Source organism: Salvelinus sp. IW2-2015, linkage group LG12 (genome assembly GCF_002910315.2).
Source record: "Salvelinus sp. IW2-2015 linkage group LG12, ASM291031v2, whole genome shotgun sequence".
NCBI classification, from domain to species: domain Eukaryota; kingdom Metazoa; phylum Chordata; class Actinopteri; order Salmoniformes; family Salmonidae; genus Salvelinus; species Salvelinus sp. IW2-2015.
The window spans coordinates 9,638,949-9,647,171 of record NC_036852.1 but is presented as its reverse complement, the minus strand read 5'-3'; the positions used below and the strand labels follow the sequence as shown (position 1 = coordinate 9,647,171).

The following is an 8,223-nucleotide window of genomic DNA, read 5'->3' as shown; positions in this document are numbered from 1 at the left end:
CTCTCTCTCAATGATGTCAGAGATCAGAGTTTGGTCATCATCAGGATCGTGAAGTTAGTCTCTACAGGCTCGCCCTATCCTCTCTATCAATGATGTCAGAGATCAGAGTTTGGTCATCATCAGGATCGTGAAGTTAGTCTCTACAGGCTCGTCCCTATCCTCTCTCTCAATTGTCAGAGATCAGAGTTTGGTCATCATCAGGATCGTGAAGTTAGTCTCTACAGGCTCGTCCCTATCCTTCTCCTCAATGCATGTCAGAGATCAGAGTTTGGTCATCATCAGGATCGTGAAGTTAGTCTCTACAGGCTCGCCCCTATCCTCTCTCTCAATGATGTCAGAGTTTGGTCATCATCAAAAAGTCAGTCAGACACTGCTGGCATTCCAGGTAGTCTTTTTTGTAGTCACACTACACAAGAGATCAGATCTCACAATGCCTAGAGAAGTSTTTCACATCCCAAKAACCACATTAATACTGTATGTAGCCTAGCGGTTAGGAGCGTTGGGCCAGTAACTGAGAGGTCGCTGGTTCAAATCCCGAGCCAACTAGGTGAAAAAATATSTCGATGTGCTGGGTCGCCGTCAATAATGGCTGATCACATGTGTGAAATAGGACAAATGCAAGCACCCGTCTTATTATAACAATCTTCTGAGGTTTGTAGTTTGACTGCAAAAAGACAATCTGGAATGCCATCAAAATCACAGTTGTGTCCAGTCCTTGCTAGACAAGCACTAATCTAGTCTACCAGCCGGCTCTCTGTATGCGTTAACAATTCAGACTGGGAACTTGAAGGTTAGACAAACACTAAAAATGTTATGCCTCAAGTACAAATAGATTGGAAAAAATTGAATGGGTCTTGAAAACATAAATACTAAACATATAATAAGACCCTCTAGAAGGAGTGTACACCTGGATTGACGTGTCAATAAATACAGCTCTTTCATTTAAGTCAACGTATTTCTTGTGCACTTTAACACAAACGGTATTCTATGTCAACTAAAGGAATGGCTAGTATGCCAAAATGTGCCAAGGCAGTACAAGCATGAGTTTTAGTCACACACACACACACGCACACGCACACGCACACGCGCACACTCACACCACACACACCCCCATGAGCCTGTGACACACACACACTTCCACCCACAGACACTCCCCCACCCATACCCCTCATCGCGCCAGTGTCCACATGAGAGACTCCATGGTGGCCAGGAAGCAGGCCTCAAACTCCTGGTCGGAGAAGCRGRTGACCGAGAGGCGGGCATTGCGTCAGATCTCCAGGCGGGMCRAGGGTGACAGGGCCAGGATCTGCTCAATGGCGTCTGCGTAGCCATCCTCATCCTCGGCCAGGAAGCCCGTCTGGCGGCCCTCGTAGGGCACCACAATGTYCAGCCTGGGGCCTCCAGACTTGTGGGCCAGGATGACGGTCCCAGCCGCCATGCACTCCACCACCCCTGAGAACAGAGGAGAGCAGAGGGTACAGGGTACGTGCTGGCTGTAAAGTTAGGTAGACACATTACTGGACGTATAATTACATTACCTAAGACTGCATTTATATTGAACACTGAAAGATGAAGCACCAACCTCAGCGACTCCCTTCCTCCCGCCCCCGCAACTAGCCCCGTCTCTTTCTTCTGCAGCACCTTCCGGAAGGCGCGAATCTGACGCCGATGGTCCTTCTCCGGTCAAAACTGACCAATGGAAACGATGGAATGGCAYTTCCGGTCCGAGTCCTCGTCCAATGGGAGCTGGAGGAAGGCGTGGGTGTCGCAGGGCGGGTAGACTAATAAGGTGCGGTTGGTCGCTCGCCACCGGGTCAGGATGTGGTTCAGGGTCCAGCTGGAGTTGACAATGACCACGTCGCTGCAGGAGCCGGCCAGACCATAGAGCAGCGCCAACAGGCAGTAGTAGACAACCTTGACCGCGCTCAGGAACAGGTTGTTGGAGATGTAKTCTGCGTTGTTGAACCTAGAAACATAGGGGGGCGGTTGGTTGGGGAATGGTAAAAGATAACATGATAGGATCAGGTGAGGTGAAAGGAAGCATGCACAACAAGAGGAAGTCATGCATTGATGTCAATGATAAAGTGGAAAGTGGACCTAAGTTACAACATGAACACTGATTGATGCAGGCTTGATGACATGATATAAACACGACAAGCAGTGCAACTGTTAGTTAGTGCTTGTAAGTCTCCAGAGAATTCCCAAATCCCATATTCCCTTAGCTGATTTGATCCTGATCTTAGCCTAGTCCAGATCTGTAGGTGACTTTTCAGCCAACATGGTCATGTCATGGTAGTCAGAGTGTGACATTGACAATAATAGTCAGAGACATTGGCTAAAGCACATTCAGATATGGACCTGCTATATCCCCCTAGTTAGACTGTGTCTCGGGGGCGCGGGGTCTGTAGTGGGAAACAGGGTTCTGACGATTACCTACCTGGTTCCTCATGCGCACCACCGACAGCATGTCTGTGCTGATGGTGGGGTAGTGCACGTAGCTAGCCACGTGACAACCCCCTAGGTATTTAAACACAGGCAGAGTGAAGGTGTGGAGTCRATGTAGACATCTGGGACAAACTCCRTAAGGGCTTCCCAACCAAGGAAGATTGAGCCTACACTCTGACCAATCAGAGTGAAGTGGGGGAAGAGGCTGGCCTCGACCGATAGGCRGTGTTTGAGGAAGACAAACTGGACGGGTCGAGGTAAAAGGATGAAGAATCTGCTGATCCGTCACACCCTGGTCGCCCGTGTACACCATGAAGTTGACATCTTGGTACCTGGGACATGGAGAAGACCATATTTGTTATTGCATACAGTAGCAAACCCTTTTGCAATGGATAACGTTTTGCAACAAAAACAATAGTTTATTGGACAAGTTCAGSTAGTCCCTCCCAGTTGGTAGKACTTCCCTCCCCTGTGGGTCTGTTTGCATCCATTTGGTTCCTAGTGAATATGACCCAGGTGGGTGAATTAATGTGGAAGACTGGGAGATGTTCATTAGGGCACATAACAGAAAATGTTACGCAAGGGAAAACGAAAATGGGCGTTCCAATCCGTTTTCCGAGGTGCCTTATTGCTATTATAAACTGGTTACCAACGTAATTTGAGCAGTAAAAATAAATGTTTTGTCATACCTGTGGTATACGATCTGATATACCACGGCTSTCAGCCAATCAGCATTCAGGGCTCGAACCACCCAGTTTATAATAATATCCTTTGTCASCGGTGATTATTAGCTGGTGTGGCTTAGCTTAGTCAAGGTGCAATGATTTYCCYTTACCTATTCTGCAAAGCTCTGAGGGCACACCACAGCACTCTCTCRCCTCCACCTCCTGCGTTGCAGTACAGGTGAAAGAAGGCCACTGTGGGACGCTCATCGTGCGTTCCTGTTCGCCTGCAGCCACACGCACACACCCATGATGAGCACGACCAGGGTGGCGGTCAGGAGCATGGACAGAAACACACATGGCAGAAGCAATGTCCACAACAACCTGGGGTAATGAGAGAACTAAAAGAAATAAGGTGACAGACCTGCTCTTTAAAAAAATATGTATTTAACTAGGCAAGTCAGTTAAGAACAAATTCTTATTTACAATGACGGCCTGGGAACAGTGGGTTAACTGCCTTGTTCAAGGGCAGAATGACATTCCTTGTCAGCTCGGGGATTCAATCTAGCAACCTTTTGGTTACTGGCCCAACGCTCTCACCACTAGGCTACCTGCAGCCTCTCTACATAAAAGTTAGGGCCCATTCAGTAAGACAACGTTGTGTAACGTTCAATTAGAAATATATAATGTAGCTAGTACAAACATGCATCTCTGACTTGTAGAATATGGAATCACATCAGCTCTATTTATGCCATTTATATCTGCAACCATCTGCGTTTGTTTACCTCAGAGCCATACATGAGCTATTGCAGCTCCATTCATGACATTTCTACCTGCAACGTTACTACTGAACAAGGCCCAGGAACCCTGTCAAACGGATTATCTATACTACAAGTTAGCTTTTCGATAAACCTTTTCTCTGTAAACGTAAAGGGGTTTTCAGCGGTTATTTTTGCCCACCATTGGCTCCATGTGAACTACAATACCAACGCTGTGTTTTAACGTTAAAAACGTAAATAATCATGTCTTTCGAAACATATGCGGACATACCCAATTGAGGATAGGTATATTTCTCCCCGACGATCGTAATGAACGTATCTTTCATATCAGARAAATWATTTTCAAAAAACKAAATGGTTAAATTATTACACATCTTGATAGTGTTAGGGTTCSCACACRGCCATATCTCCATGTTACGTTGCTTGTTTACAGAAGACAGGCTGAAGAAATAGGCGACCATCTGGTTGTCACTGTTACCACAAACAAAGTCAAAATTGGCTATTGTAAAAATTCATGAAAAGAAAAATTTGCTTTTTGTTCTTAATTTAGGGTTAGGCATAAGGTTAGTGGGGTTAGGTTTAGGAGATAAATTGTAGAAATAGGCAGGGTTTATGACTTAACTAGTGATGAACTGGATACCTGTGCTAATTAGGTAGATATCTTTAGAATGCTCCGAACACCTGTGTGTTATCGTAACTGGGTAATGGGGGGCGTAAGTGTAGTTATCCATCTGGGTAATGGGGGGAGTAAGTGTAGTTATTCATCAACTGGGGGCACACACAGCTTATGGATGTGTAAAACTGTTACAGTAACTGTATTTTTTATGCATCTTTCTAGCTGACATGAAATATAAGGKGTGGCATATCAGCCTGTTTCAAATGATTGACGTTTATAAACGTCAAGAGACAGCGTCGGAATTGTAGTTCACACAGCCAACAACCGTGCGTGGACGAAGCTAAGCGCTGAAAACCCTGCGCCACAGATAATAAGCCTTTGAGAGCTTCCTACATTCCATGAGTAACAAGACATGACTTAAGAAAAATGACAYGAGTCGACATTGATAAACATAGGCTGTGAATTACTTGTGATAAAAATAATAGCTGGCTTAACGTTAGTTAGCTGTAACGTAGGTSTTGTGCTGCTGTTGACAGCTAAGTTAGCTATAGTGCCTAGGTAACGTTAGCTGACTAAAGCAATCAGTCGCACGTTTTGTCTAGTTAGTTGGGCTAATATCTAACATCTTTTGACAAAGATGTACATAAAACACAAACTTTGAGCAAGTTGATCTTGGACAGACATCTTAACACAACCTCTAAACCGGAAGTGTTTGTGCTGCAAATTCACTATTGKTTTTTATTTTAGGTTAGCGCGTACGTTCTTATTATACCTCAGCGAGCGCATAACGCCACCTGGTGTAGTCAGTGATGTTTATAAAATTATCTTGGCACTCCTCAATTGTACCAAATATTTTGGGAACTATAGAAAGTCATTTATTAATGTCTACATTTTGAAACGTTTATTCTATTACAGACACCTTAATGCACACTTTTAAATTATATTATGTGTGCTAAACATAAAATGTTTTTTTTAGAGTACTAATGTTACTATTATTATTACTGTTAGTCCCACCATTTATTTATATATAAATATATATATATATTTTGTGTATATATATACATATATATTTTATTTAAATTTTTCGATATGTATACTTTGACAATGTAAGTAATAATAACTTGCCATGTCAATAAAGTCAATTGAATTGAATTGAATTGAATTGAGTGCCAATATGGCCGACCAGTGGCTTCAAAGCCTCTCAATGGCCAATAAATAGCAAATAAAATCTAGGGTTTATATACGTCATTGGGTGTAGCAAAGTGAATTTGTCTGTGAGCCGGCCGATTTTGCAAAATATACATACAATATTCTGTAGACCTACTAAAGCAAATAGTAGGCCTAACTTAAGCAAATTATTTTCTGTCTAAAGGCAGTTCCAGGATAAAGTTTAAACCCAAATAAATGACAATAAATAATTTTGTTAATCAAGATGTGGATTTTTTTTTAAAGAAAGACCTATATTATTGAATCTTTCTTTGGGGGGGGGCATCATGGTGTATTAAACAGCTCACTGTTATTGCAAAGCAGCCCGAAGCCCTCCTCAAAAAGTAAAGTTTAACTTAGACTTTACTCGGGCTAAATCAACACATATTTCTCTTTCTCTCTCTACCATGTTAACCAAACATCTTGCACAAGTTTTGGACACATTAAACATGAAGGCTCTTCTAATATGAGTTGTTTTGCTGAACTTTTACAAACTCCTTAAGACAAGTGACTGCACTTCAACACAGTTAGTTTCCCACAATAAACATTATCATAATTGTTTAGGAGACTTTGCTTAACCTAAATGAAAAATAGATGCGTTTGATTGATAGATCCAGAAGGACCACCACATGATCACATGATAATGTTTACTCTTTCCACCGTATATCCTCCTACACGTTTTCTGTATTTAAAAAAAAAAGTCGAATTGAAGTGATATCATGGACATGAAGTGACGTCGTTGACATGATTTAAGGAATTAACACGAAATCATAAGATGACAGGATACATTTAAACCCATGTATTTGCTATAATACGGAACTGTAATGAATAACAAATAACTCTGAAGATAACACTTCAAATTGCTCAATTTGCCCCAAGGCAAACATTTGACTATATTAGCCCACACACTACAAGGATGCACTTTCATGCTAGGTTTAAGATCTCATATTAAGCTATAGACCCCAACTGTGTATAGAGACAATATTAAACGACTACATGTTAATACAAGCATTCATAAACCCTAACCCAGCCTGGCAAAGCCGCCAGCCAGTAGACGGCCGCGGAATCTATGCTCAATCCATGATCAATTGCAAGTATTTTGAAAAATTACTATTGTTATCAAATTAAAGCCCAAGAATACTCCGCCTTTGTAATGATTAACTCCCACCGCTTTGGACATTATTCTGAAGGCACGTATAAAATAACAACTGCACGAGACCAGACAGTGACTACAGCTGACCACACCTCACAAATTGCAAATATAAGCTAGTAAAATTCGCAAATTACACTACCACAGATCAATATCAACAGAGTGACGAAAGAGTCCATTCATTGACATGGATCGACCAATGAAATCAAGTAGTTACCATTAAGCAAATTCCACTCTGTAAATTTTAAAAAGCAAGCAACTATGCATCCATCCTATTGCATCCAGATTAAAACGAATGTTAAAATGTGAAATCTTTTATATACTCTGATGATAAAGAAATAAAAATATCTGTAAAGACTGTTAAATATTTAGGATAGATCTGTCGAAAAACTACTTAGTCAAAACATATACATTTCTCTCCTAAAAATAAGAAGAACTAAAAAAATAATCATTTAATAATACAAAGGATTTTCTATACTTCGGAGAGACTTTGCTGTCCAAGCAGAGACTGTCTCGTTTGGTTCACCCCTCATTATTATGTGTAAATCCAGCACTTGTAAAGAGATCAATAGAACCTTTCTTGACTCATCGGAAAAAAATCTCACAAACTAAAAGAGTCAGTCCTCTCTAATAAAAGAGCTGAAAGTCTGAAGTGTGGATTTGTTACATAAATAACATTTAAGATCAACTGGTAAAATATGTTGACATACATTCAATATTATTTATCAAATAATGGTTAATAATCTGAGTCTTCAATTTTACTGAAATGTAATTATATTCCTGGAAAATCATGTGCTAAATTCGCTAGTTTCACCAAACAAGCTTAATGGCATAAAATATGTTTCTGCACAACATTTCCCCACATAAAACGCTTTTGTGGAATTCACTAATGTAAGGAATAATCATTGTTTTAACCCCAGCTCGCCATAGAGGCAATATTGACTTGTTCTTATTTTTACAACAAAGGTAAGATTCCAACATATTAACTATTTATAACATGAATGAGCTCCAATATTCAGAAAGTTTATTGTCTGTGATCAAACCATTCCCAGTGTCTAACTATCACTAATGAAACTCATCTACTTTGTAAGATCACAAAAGCCTATCCAGAAAACTCATTGAGTGTAGTACTTGAAAAATCTTGTTTAATAAATATATAAACCAAATTCTCCATCCACAGAACCAACTTCCCTAGAGAACATTCCCAAACATAGCTTGTTAATCCTTACAAATATTAAATACCAACAAATTTAAGAGTGCACTTTAACATCTACATAAGATATACATGTAATTCTAATTTGTCCAAATTGTGGCTATTATGATGTCTGCATTTCGTAAAAAAAAGAAGGTGAGAACGACTCCTGT

The 8,223-nt window shown here is 40.8% G+C and overlaps 1 pseudogene; it reads right to left on the bottom strand.

Moving 5' to 3' along the window:
- Positions 1-652: 652 nt before the first annotated feature.
- Positions 653-8,223, bottom strand: part of LOC111971110 (GDP-Man:Man(3)GlcNAc(2)-PP-Dol alpha-1,2-mannosyltransferase-like) — a 24,860-nt pseudogene continuing 17,289 nt past the window's right edge.